This window comes from Pongo abelii, chromosome 9 (assembly GCF_028885655.2).
Source record: "Pongo abelii isolate AG06213 chromosome 9, NHGRI_mPonAbe1-v2.0_pri, whole genome shotgun sequence".
Taxonomy (NCBI): domain Eukaryota; kingdom Metazoa; phylum Chordata; class Mammalia; order Primates; family Hominidae; genus Pongo; species Pongo abelii.
Window position 1 is genome coordinate 6410994 of NC_071994.2, and position 13426 is coordinate 6424419.

General features: G+C 40.7%; 1 protein-coding gene across 50 annotated transcripts in view; it reads right to left on the reverse strand.

Moving 5' to 3' along the window:
- PPP6R3 (protein phosphatase 6 regulatory subunit 3) overlaps positions 1-13426 on the reverse strand; it is a 153460-nt gene that overhangs the window by 109853 nt on the left and 30181 nt on the right. For 11 of the 50 annotated variants that reach the window (XM_063727985.1, XM_063727983.1, XM_063727980.1 and 8 more), the window contains one exon: positions 263-389. The gene's annotated coding sequence lies outside the window, so the exon portion shown is untranslated. 50 annotated transcript variants of the gene reach the window in all.

Consider the following 13426-nt stretch of genomic DNA (forward strand, 5'->3'; position numbering starts at 1 on the left):
AAACTAAGCACACTCATACCAAGACCCTATCTCTCTAAATAAATAAATAAAAATAATTCAATTTTTAAAAATCTAAGCACAGAATAAATGTTTATGGCCTGTAATCTTGGATGAATAAATTCTCATCTTCTAGGTCTTAACTTTCTCAACCAAAAAATGTAAGAGTTCAACTCGACTGTGTCCACGATTCTAAATGAACTAGTGCAGCATATAAATTAATATTCTTCATTCAAACAGTAGTAATGTAATTAAAGCCACATACCCCTTAAAATTATGGGAGGTACCTCAAACTGATGACACAAGGGTATTATATGACCCCTCCATATGGCCGAGGAAGTTCTGTCACTATTTGAGCAAGTCACCACATCTCTCTGAGCTTGTTTTCTTATCTGTAAATGAGAGGTTTAGACTAAATAATTACTTAAGACACTTCAAATCCTAAAATTCTTCATTCCTTTAGATCTAAGAAGACATAGAAAAGAACAAATAAAATAAGTGAAACCAAGATACTCAAAGAAATAAAGAAAAATAAATTATAAATACCAGTTTAAACTCTTAAGAAATGAAGTAAATTGAAACCAGACCCCAATGACAGAGGCTGTAAAGTTGTACAATGTCAATGTGCTCTGCTAGGAGGTTGATTTGGTCTACTGGCATGTGCCTAGTTTTTCATTTTTGCTTTAGTCCACACGTAAAAACACACTGCTATCTCCAAAGAAGGCCAAACTGCAAAAAGTTCTATACAGCCAGGTGCGTGTAGCTGGGATGAGAACACACAGCTCACAAAGGTTTGGACTGTTCTTTCCCCCAACAAAAACTTGACCAAGAAAATCTTCCTACACTAGACAGCTACAGTAGAATCCCCACCGCTGCTTTCAGGGCTCTCAAATTGCACCAGGAGCTTGCTTACTTTGTCAATGAGCCAAACCAAGTAAAACGGGATGCTCTCTTGACAGGGGGTACACTTACTTTCAGCTGCAATAAGGTAAACTGAAGTGTGCATTCATCCATAAAGATATTGTAAGATATCCTTTCCTATGGTGTATAACCCAGTACATAGATGAAATAGGAAAGAATCCACTCAAAAGAATCCTAACAGGTATCTGGAGAAGGGAATATAGCCTACTGACTTAAGTGAAACGTGAAGAAGTAGAGGGTCAGGGCAGAAGGACAAGCTCTACACAGCTCTTTTCAAAGGCACCTTTCTATATATATTGTGTGGCCTATACCAGACCCACCTGTATATTTCTCAATCTTGAAAAATTTTAATGAAAAAAAAAAAGTAACTCTCAACCTGACTTACAGCATAGTAAGAAAAAAAACAAACAACTTCTACTTTCTTCAAGAATATAATGCTTTACCTGGTATAGACATTCCTTTGTTTTACTGCTGATTTAAACCAGGCCACCACTGATGACCATTTAGTTTTCACTTTTTGCTATTACAAAATATGCCAGTATTTCCAGAAGTGGATCTGCTGGATCAAAGAATATGTGCTTCTAATTAGGCACATGGCCAAGTGGCTCTCCAATGAGGTACATGGCCAAGTGGCTCTCCACGCAGGTCAGCCCTACCCATATTCCCCAAGTGATGTGTGAAAGCCTGTTTCCACACACCTGGTCAACAATGCATTTGCTTTTCTCTTCAGTGAGGTTAGGCACTGTTCATATATTGAAGAACCATTTATACTTCACTTTTCTGCCAACTGTCTGTTTATATCCTTTGTCTACTTTTCTACTGGGTTGGTCTTCTCAATGATTTGTAGGGGTTATTTAAAAAAAAGAAGAAGAGTTCTTTGTCTGATAGCATTCCCTCTTCACCTCATTCCAATCTGCAATCTCTCTACCACTCAGCTCAAACTGCTCTTTCAGGTCACTGACAACCTCCAGATGGGGCTAAATCCAAATGAAACTCTTCTGTCCTCACGTACACCTCACTTTCAGCAGCATGCAAGGCAGTCCCCCAGAAGACCCTCCTCACTAGAAGATTCTCCTCTCCTGGTTTCTGTGATGTCACACACTCGTTGTTCTCTCACTGGCCATTTCTCAGTCTCCCTAGTTGGAGGGCTGCTCCTCTCCTTCCTTCCTTCCTTCTTCTGTCCCACTGATAACACAGAGGCTCCCACAGAGGTCAGGCTGTGGACCTAGCACACTTCCCTGAGTGCACCACATTTGCTCGAAATAAATTCACATTTGTTTTATTTGTGCTGTTTCCCCAGCAACTAAAACAAAGCGCTGGGAGATTCAAGACAAGTTCTGTTGAATAAACGAAGCCATTTCCGTGGGTTTTTAAAATATTCCTCTCCAGGGAAGGGCGTAGTGGCTCACGCCTGTAATCCCAGCACTTTGGGAGGCTGAGGCAGGCGGATCACGAGGTCAGGAGATTGAGACCAGCCTGTACAATATGGTGAAACCTGTCTCTACTAAAAAATACAAAAATTAGCCAGGCGTGGTGGTGTGCGCCTGTAGTCCCAGGTACTCGGGAGGCTGAGGCAGGAGAATCGCTTCAACCTGGGAGGCGGAGGTTGTAGTGAGCCAATATCACATCACTGCACTCCAGCCTGGGCAACAGAGTAAGGCTCCGTCTCAAAAACAAAAACAAACAAACAAAAATTCCTCTCCATAAACACAACTAAGGTCCAAATTTATAAAACCAAAACAACCATCATGGCATTTCAAACACAGGTAACCCAATGACTAGCAGACATTTCCCTTTGGATATCTCACAAGCACATTATCGGTATTTAATCTCCAAAATGGAGCTTTTGCTCTCCATTACACGCTGCCCATCCAACCAAACCTCCTCCTTCACCATGCCCTCCACAGCTCAGTAAAAGGCATACCCTAATTGTGAAAGGCAGCCTGGAAAACAGCCCTGGCTCCTCTTTTCCCTTCCAATCCAATTCAACAAAACATTGTCAGTTCCGCCTTACACTTTCCCTTCTCTGCATCTTTTGCCACAACCTGGAATAAGGTAAACTGGAGTATGCATTCATCCATAAATATCTTTTAAGATACCCTTTGGACACAGCTTCCTAATTCATCTCCCAGTCTCCTCTGGCCCCTCCAACCCACTGTTTACTTGGGTTCTTGGTCAGCGCCCCCTGCAACTCCCATGTGAGCATGAACAATAATGATAATAATTCTGATATATGCTCTGTACTATGGTGGCCACATATGGCTTTTGAGCACTTGAAATATGACTAGTTTCATCTGAGAGTTACTAAGAGTATAAAATATGCAATGGATTTCAAAGATTTAGTACAAAAAATATGAAAACATCTCGATTTTCCTACTGATTATATGTTGAAATAATATTTTGGACATAATGGGTTGTATAAAACATATTAAAATTAATTTTATGCGTTTTTTACTTTCTTCATGTGGCTACTAGAAAATTTAAGATTACATACATAGCCTGCATTGTCTTTCGTAGAAACACTGTCCTGAGCATTTCACGAGGGTACCAGCACCATGTCCATCATCTTTAACCATGTACACAGTTAAGTCCTCACTTAATAGTGTCAACATGTTTTTTCAAACTGCGACTTTAAGCAAAACAACATACAGCAGGTTCTTGAATAACGCCATTCCATTATAACACTGATGAGGCAGACAAAACTGGTTCAGTTCTATGTCATTTTGCTTAAGTTTGCAGTTTCCAAGAACCTGTTAATGGTGTTAAGTGAGGACTTACTGTATGACCAAAGCACAGGAAGCACTAGGACTGGCACAGGGTAGGCACCCAAGGTATCTGCTGAATGAATTAGTGGCCAAAAATTGGTATCATTTACATACATTCACTTATAAACAAAACATGAAAAATTTAATTATTACTTGAAGTTGAATGATACTTTAAAAATACAGTTGGAATTAAGAAAACAACTCTTTCAGTTTAAACTCTGGATACACACGCATTTTAAGAAATAATTTGAAGGCTGGGCACAGTGGCTCACACCTGTAATCCCAGCACTTTGGGAGGCCAAGGCAGGCAGATCACTTGAGGCCAGGAGTTCGAGACCAGCCTGGCCAACATGGTGAAACCCCATCTCTACTAAAACTACAAAAATCAGCCAGGTGTGGTGGTGCACACTTGTAATCCCAGCTACTCAGGGGGCTGAGGCACGAGAATCGTTTGAACCTGGGAAGCAGAGGTTGCACTGGCCGAGATCACGCCACTGCACTCCAGCTTACATGACAGAGTGAGACCCTGTCTCAAAATAATAATAATAATTTGTCTACTTCTTCAACGTGCAAGGTTAATCACATTGTAATTTATTCTTCTAATTTTTCATCATGAAAGTTTCTGTTGGAAAAGAAAGAGACTGGAGAACACTACAAATTCAATGTTAACCCACAAAGAACTTAAGAATTTTGAGTTATCAACCCTTAACATATTGTTCATCACAACTCCAAAACTGGCAACAAGAGAAGGAAAGCCAGCCGACAAGCACAAGGAGAAAACAAGTAGACAATAAACATGAAAAAACTAACAACAGCGAAATCCATGCTGACAATGCCCTGCAACATTGTGAACTGCCAGTGAGGGCGTGATGCACTCAAGATTACCAGACTGCCACTGGCCTCCCATACACACAGAAAAGGAAGGCGGTGGAAGTACCTTCCAAAATGAACACCCTTACCCTTTAAGTATTGAACAGCTCTAGTCTAAATGAATTTCAATGTGATTTAGGTTAGAAGCCCTTAAAAATTTCAATTTAGCTCCACATTCAACCTCCAGAGACAGATCACAACCAAAGAAGCAGCACCATTTTCAGATAAAAGTTTTAGGCTGAGCACAGTGGCTCACGCCTGTAATCCCAGCACTTTGGGTGGCCAAGGCAGGCAGATCACGAGGTCAGGAGTTCAAGACCAGCCTGGCCAACATGGTAAAACCCCGTGTCTACTAAAAATATAAAAATTAGCCAGGCATGGTGGCACGTACCTGTATGTAGGGTGAGGTAGGAGAATCGCTTGAACCCAGGTGGTGGAGGTTGCAGTGAGCTGAGATCACACCACTGCACTCTGGCTTGGGCAACAGAGTGAGATTTCGTCTCAAAAAAAAAAAAAAAAAAAAAAAAGTTTTAAAGTGAGAGTCCAACAAAGTTTATTCTCCAAGAGAAACTTCCTCAAGATCCAACTACCAGTGCACATAAAACGGAGGCTACACAACACTGTGGGGAATACCACAAAACAAAGAGCCCAGTCCTCCCATAAATGGACGGCATGGTGGGAGAAGAGCAAAAAACGAGGAACCCATAGACAAAAAAAAAAAAGGTAGCTCTTATCTGGATCCTGATTTGCCACTGCCAAAATTAGAAAATCACACAAAAAAGTTATCACATGAAACAACCAGAACTTTCAAGTCTAAGTATTGAATAATATCAAGCAAATGTGTGTTCATCTTATTTTTAAGATGTGAGGCTTTGTGGTTGTTATGGTTAAGAGTCCTTATTCTCTGAGAACATATACCAACATATTTATAGAAGAAGCAATAATTATTTGAATATCTTCAAAATATAATGGACAAAACTAACAATAAAGGAAAAAAAATTTAATAGAACTCCTTCACCTCAAAAGACACAACGAGGACCCACAGAATAGGTAAAGATATTCACGATATATACATCTGACAAGAGATGCCTGTCCAAAATTAAAAAAAAATCCTACTGTTGTTTTAAAATACATCTCAGCTGGGCACAGTGCTCTTGCCTATAATCCCAAGGTGGGAGGACTGCTCAAACCCAGGAGTTTGAGACCAGCCTGGGAAACATGGCAAAACTCCAACTACAAAAAATACAAAACTGAGCCAGGTGTGGTGGTGCACGCAACTGTGGGCCCAGCTACTCAGGAGGCTGAAGTGGGGGGATCCCTTGAGCCGGGAAGGTCAAGGCTGCAGTGAGCTGTGATGGCGCCACTGCACTCCAGCCTGGGTGACGGAATAAGACCCTGTCACTTTTTTAAAAGTCCACAATGTGCCTCTCTTCTAACAAACAGAACATGGCAAAGCTAGATGCTACGTGACTTCCAAGACTAGGTCACAAAAATGATAGCTTCCACTGAGGGCTCTTTCTCTTGAATCACTCTCTCAGTGGGAAGTTATCACCATGTCCTGAGAACAGGAAACTCAGACATCCCTGGCAAAAGCTGATGTGAAAACGACCTGAGGTCTCCCACCAACAGCCAGAACCAGAACCTACTTGCCAGGCATGTAAATGAGCCACCTTAGAACAGATCCTCCGGCGGATCTATGAAGGCTTCAGAGGACTAATCACACCCAAGCCAGAAGCAGACAACCATGCCACTCCCAAGTTTCTGACTCCCAGAAACTGCAAGATAATGTTTATTGCTGTTTTAATCCACTACGTTTGGGGATAATTTATTATGCAGCAAAAAATACAAAGGTAATACAAACAGAAAAAAGATAATAGAAAAAAATAAAAGGCTTAAATATACGTTTCATAAAAAAGGATATCCAAATGACCAATAAACGTATGACCTCACTACTGTAAATTAAAATTGCCCTAAGACATCTCTACACAGCTACCAGCATGGCTAAAATGAAAAGGATGAAATACTGGAGAGGATCCAGAGTGAGTGGAACTTTCACACACTGCTGATGGAAGGCTAATTTGGTACAATAGCTTTAGTAGATGCCACCACTATACATATACCTCTATGCCCTAGCAATTTCACCCTTAGGTATACTGAACAACAGAAATGCATACATATATTGTTGACCAAAAGACACAAACTGAATGTTCAGAGCAGCAATATCTGTAACAGCCCAAAACTACCATCTATCCAATGTCCATCAACAATAGAACAATTTCATATGACAAAATTTTGTGAAGCAACAGTAACAAATAATCAACCGTATGCAATGACTTCAGTAATTTTACAAACAACGGCAAGAGAAAGACACAAGAGTACCTACTGTAAGACTCTATTTAATAGAAACAAAACTGGGCAAAACTAATCAGTGCTGTTAGCTGTTAGAATACCGGCTGCCCCTAGAGAGGGTGTGACTGGAAGTGGACACAAGGAGACATGTGATGGCTGCTTGCCCACGTGGATTTCAGGTTATGAAAATCTGCTTATTAGATGTACTTTTCCATATTTCTATTGTGATTCAATAGAGTTTTTAAATAGTAATAATATAGAAGAGAAGTGGGAAATGGGGAAGTTAAGTGGGACAAGACTGGCCTTGAGTGTATGGTTGTTGGAGCTGGGTAACTGATAGTTTCATTATACTGTTCAATTTCTGCATGTCCAAATTTACCCCTAATAAAACAAGTTTTAAAATGTATTAACATAGAACTGACTGGAACTGCTGGTAAAATAGCAACTGGGGTAATTTTTCTGGCCACTGATAACAAAAAGGTGTTAAAATCTATATACCCCTTGGTCCAATTATTCTTTTATTCTAAGGTGTTTATACTGAGCACAAAGTCACATATAATAATGTCCAAAGAGCTTATAATAGAAAAAGAAATGTCTAAATATAGAGGAAGATGACACTGTGGGGAAAACCACAGAACAAACAATCCAAGTCATCCACAAATACATGGTTCCTAAATATCCAACAATAAACAACAATGATCTCATCTGAACCAAGGTTCTTTTATCTAACCAATGAAATATAGTCGTTAAAAATGAGGCAATCAAAACTCAGAAAAAAACACAGGAGTTAATCTTTGTGGCCACGGATTAGGCAAAACTTTCTTAGATATGACACCAAAAACACGAGATAAAACAAAAATAAGATAAATTGCACTGCAAATTAAAAGTTTGCATCCTTCAGTAATAACACCATCAAGAAGTGAAAAGAAAACCCAAAGAATGGAATACTGACAAATCATATATCTGATAAAAGATTTATATACAAGGTTGGGTGCAGTGGCTCATGCCTGTAGTCCCAGCATTTTGGGAGGCCGAGGCAGGTGGACCATTTGAGCCCAGGAGTTTGAGACCAGCATGGGCAACGTGGTAAAACCCCGTTTCTACAAAAAATACAAAAAAATCAGTCAGGCGTGGTAGCATACGCCTGTAGTCCCAGCAGCTCAGGAGGCTGAGGTGGGAAGATCACCTGAGCCCAGGAAGTCGAGGCTGCAATGAGCAGTGATCGCAGCACTGCACTCCAGCCAGGTGACAGAGTGAAACCCTGTCTCAAAAGACAGGAATACAGAGGCCGGGCGCGGTGGCTCACGCCTGTAATCCCAGCACTTTGGGAGGCCAAGGCAGGTGGATCACGAGGCCAGGAGATTGAGACCATCCTGGCTAACACGGTGAAACCCTGTCTCCACTAAAAATACAAAAAAAAAAAAAATTAGCCGGGAGCGGTGGTGGGCGCTTGTAGTCCCAGCTACTCGGGGGACTGAGGCAGGAGAATGGCGTGAACCCGGGAGACGGAGCTTGCAGTGAGCCGAGATCGCGCCACTGCACTCCGGCCTGGGTGAAAGAGCGAGACTCCATCTCAAAAAAAAAAGAAAAAAAAATTAGCCGGGCGTAGAGGCAGGCGCCTGTAGTCCCAGCTACTCGCGAGGTTGAGGCAAGAGAACGGCGTGAACCTGGGAGGCGGAGTTTGCAGTGAGCTGAGATTGCACCACTGCACTCCAGCCTGGGCAACAGAGCAAGACTCTGTCTCAAAAAAAAAAAAAAAAAAGACAAGAATACAGAATAGATAAGAAACTCCTACAACTTAGTAATAAAGACAAACAACACAATTTTAAAATGGGCAAGTGAGGCCAGGCACAGTAGACTGCTGTAATCACAGCACTTTAGGAAGCTGAGGTGGGTGAAGTGCTTGAGGCCAAGTTCGAGACCAGCCTGGCCAACATGGCAAAACCCCGACTCTACTAAAAATACAAAAATTAGCCAGATGCGGTGGCACACACCTGTAATCCCAGCTACTCAGGAGGCTGAGGCACAAGAATTTCTTGAACCCAGGTGGCGGAGGTTGCAGCGAGCTGAGATTGCACTACTGCACTCCAGCGTGGGTGACAAAGACTGTCTCCAAAAAAAAAACCAAATGAGGCAAGCGCAGTGGCACACGTCTACAGTCCCAGCCACTAGAGAGGCTAAGGCAGGAGGATTGCTTAAATCCATGAGTCCCCATCCAGACTGGACAATACAGAGAGACCCCATCTCAAAAAGGAAGGAGGGATGGGAAGGGATGGGAAAGCCTGGGCATGGTGGCTCACACCTGTAATCCCAACAACTTTGGGAAGCCAAGGCGAGAGGAGAGGATCACTTGAGCCCAGGAGTTCAAGACCAGCCTGGACAACGTAGTGAAACCTTGCCTTAACAACAACAACAAAAAAAAGAAAAGAAAAGAAAAACTCAAAAAAATTAGCCAGACATGGTGGCATATGCCTGTGGTCCCAGCTACTTGGGAGGCTGAGGTGGGAGGATCACTTCAGCCCAGGAGGTCAAGGCTATCATGCAGTGAGCTGTGACTGCACCACTGCACTCCAGCCTGGGCAACAGAGTGAGACACTATCTCAAAAAACAAAAGTGCTGGCATGGATGTGACAAAATCAGAATCCTTACACATTGCTGGTGGGAACGTAAAATGGTGTAGACACTTTGGAGAATAGTCTCGCAGTTTCTCAAAAGAATAAACACAGAGCTCCATATGACCCAATAATTCTACTCCTAGGTATGTACCCAAGAGAATTAAAACATACTTTCACAGAAAAATTTGTATATAAATGTCTACAGCAGCATTATTCATAAAAGCCAAAACTCAGAAACATCCAAGTATCTATCAACTGATGAATGAATAAAAGGTAATATTCCCCACATAATGAGTATTATTTGACAAAAGAAAGAAATGAAGTACTCATATATGTTACACAGATAAATCTTGAAAACATGGCTAAGAGGGAAAAAGCTAGTCCCAAAAAAAGACCACGTTTGTATGATTCCATTTATATAAAATGCCCAGAATAGGCACATCTATAGGAAAAGAAAGTACAGTAGTGGTTGCCTAGGTATAGTGGGATGAGAGAAAAATGAAAAGTGATTACTAACAGGTATAGGGTTTCCTGTGGAATAATGAAAATATTCTAAGTGATTGTGATGACAGTTGCACAACTCCATGAATATACTAAAAAACATTAACTTGTATGCGTTAAGTGGGTGTTATGTCTCAATAAAGCTGTTACAAAAGAATAATGCAATCTATATTTGCAAAGGAAGGTGCTAAGAAAAGATTGTTTTTTAAGGGTTTTAGCATTTGTACTTTGCTTTACCAAATGTATTCACACATTTGCATTTGACCCTCACAATCTTGTACTGTAAGTTATATCATGTTTTACAAATAATCTGAGCTGGAGAGACAGTAACTCACCCAGGTAACACAGTAGGGAAGTGGCTAGGGAAGGACACAAAAATGCCACCCTATTTCCATCATGCTACTGCCTCCCAAATTATGAAAAGTAAACTTTATGGTACATCACAATGGCTACTACTTTTACAGAGGATCTCATATGTGCCAGGCAGTTCTTAAACATTTTTGAGCCTGGCACTTCACAGGCACTGAAATATTTATTGAATAATTTTCATTTATTTCTCATAACTCCATTTATAGCTGATGACACTAAGAAATTAACTGTATATTGTAAAAACAAACATAAAATTTGTTTTTAAGGGGCTTGCTGTAAATACAGTTCTCAATAATGGGGCTGGGGGGCGGTTAAGATCCAGACAATAGAGGAGCAATGACATAAAGTACAGAGATTAAAACAAAAGAGAAAGTCCTTTCAAAAAGGGGAGTAAACTCAAAATACCAGAGGATAATTTTTAAGCTTATACAATACCTAGTGGGAACCAAAGAAATAGAAACCCAGTGATCAGGCAATCAGTCAAGAAGAAACCAAAATGCAAGCCAGTATTTAGTATTAAGCTTTTTATTAATTTTTCATTAATTTTCTTAATGAAAATCCATAAGGTATTCCTTTATATCCAGTGAACCAGCAAACAAATCACAAATAATTAAAACTAACACTGGGAGGGGAATATAGGGAACAGGTCCTTTCATCTATTGCTGATACACTTGCGTATAGGTACCAGCTTTTTTTTTTTTTTTTTGAGATGGAGTCTGGCTCTGTCGCCCAGGCTGGAGTGCGGTGGCGCAATCTCAGCTCACGGCAAGCTCTGCCTCTTGGGTTCACGCCATTCTCCTGCCTCAGCCTCCCGAGTAGCTGGGATTACAGGCGTGTGCCACCACACCCAGCTAATTTTTGTATTTTTAGTAGAGACGGGGGCTTTCACCACGTGGGACAAGATGGTCTTGATCTCCCAACCTCGTGATCCGCCTGCCTCGGCCTCCCAAAGTGCTGGGATTACAGGCGTGAGCCACCGTACCCGGCCATGATGTTTTGATACAGGCATGTAATGTATAATAATCACATCAGGGTAAATGATGTAACCATCACATCAAGCATTCATCCTTTCTTTGTGTTACAAAAAAATCTAATTATACTTTTTTATTTATTCTTTTTTTTTTTTTTTTGAGACGGAGTCTCGCTCAGTCGCCCAGGCTGGAGTACAGTGGCGCAATCTCGGCTCACTGCAAGCTCCGCCTCCTGGGTTCATGCCATTCCCCTGCCTCAGCCTCCAGAGTAGCTGGGACTACAGGCCCCCGCCACCACACCTGGCTAACTTTTTTGTATTTTTAGTAGAGACGGGGTTACACCGTGTTAGCCAAGTTGGTCTTGATCTCCTTACCTTGTGATCCGCCCGCCTCAGCCTCCCAAAGTGCTGAGATTACAGGCGTGAGCCACAGCGCCCAGCGGGGTACCAGCTTTTTAAAAGAGTACTATCATGACATACAAGATTAATAAAAATAACAGTACCCTGGCCAGGTGCAGTGGCTCACGCCTGTAATCCAGTACTTTGGGAGGTCTGGAGTTTGAGACCACCCTGGGCATCTCTACTGTGTGTGTGTGTGTGTGTGTGTACATATACATATATATACATACATATACATACATATATACATACATATACATATATACACATACATACATATATACACATACATATACATATATACACATATATACATATATACACATATATACATATATACACATATACACATATATACATACATATATACACATACATATATACATATATGTATTAGATATATACGTATATATACATATATACATACCTAAATACATACATATACACATACATACCTAAATACATACATACACATATATATATATATATATATATATTTTTTTTTTTTTTTTTTTTTAAACCCCAAGCATGATGGCTCACACCTATTGTCCTAGCTACTGAGAGGCTGTAGCAGGAGGATCACTTTGAACCGAGGACTGAAAGTTGCAACAAGCTATGATCGTACTATTGCACACCAGCCTGGGTGACAAAGCAAGACTCTGTCTCTAAAAAATTAAAAATTAAAAATGGCAGCACCTTTTGATTACATAATTTCATGACAATTTTTAAAAATTTATGAAATAGAGGGAGAAATTATTTATACAAAGAATAATAGTGATAATGGCTAGACATGTTAACTACCACCAATGTATACTGTAATATAAATATTACATGAACTATCATTTAATCCTTAAAATAACTGTTATCCTTCCCATATGTAAGCGAGGAAACTGAAGCTCAGAGAGCAAATAACTAGTCTTTGGAAGTATCAGGATTCAGGCTCACCAGCACTTAGACCCTACATTTCCAGGGTCATAACTGCTTTGAGGGCAGAATGAGCACAAGTGGAAATGCCCAGTAAGCACTGGAACTCAACAGAAAATCAGGTTTAGAAGTAGATATGAACATCATTAGCACATATCTGGTAAGTTCAGCCATGAAAGTGGAGACCACCCAAGGAACAGTGTGGAAAATAAGAAAGGCTGGAGAACAAAATGTGAAAGTGGCCCGGAAGAAAATTAAGAGAGGCCAAGAATGGTAGGAAGAAAACCAGGAAAATATAGTAACACAGACCTTGTAAATTCTACAAAGAAACCCTCCCTGGATTTTGCTGCCAGAAAGATTTAAGCAACCAACAATGCTTTGAAAACCACTGTACAGCTCATGTCTATAAGCACTCAAAAAGAGGTGCTAGCTAATGTGGGCAAAGTGGAACCCTCATGTGCCACTGGGGGAATGTAAAATGGTGCAGTCATAGAAAACAGTATGGTAGCTCCTCAAAAAAGTAGAATGAGAACTGCCATATGATCTAGCCATTCCACTTCTTGGTATATACCCTAAAGAACTGAGAGCAGAGACTTCAACAGATATTTATACACCCATGTTCTTGGCAGCATCACTCTCAATGGCCAAAAGGCAGAGGCAATATAGTGTCCATTGATGGATAAATGGATAACCAATGTTGTATATACATATAATGAAATACAAGTCAGCCTTAAAGGAAATTCTAG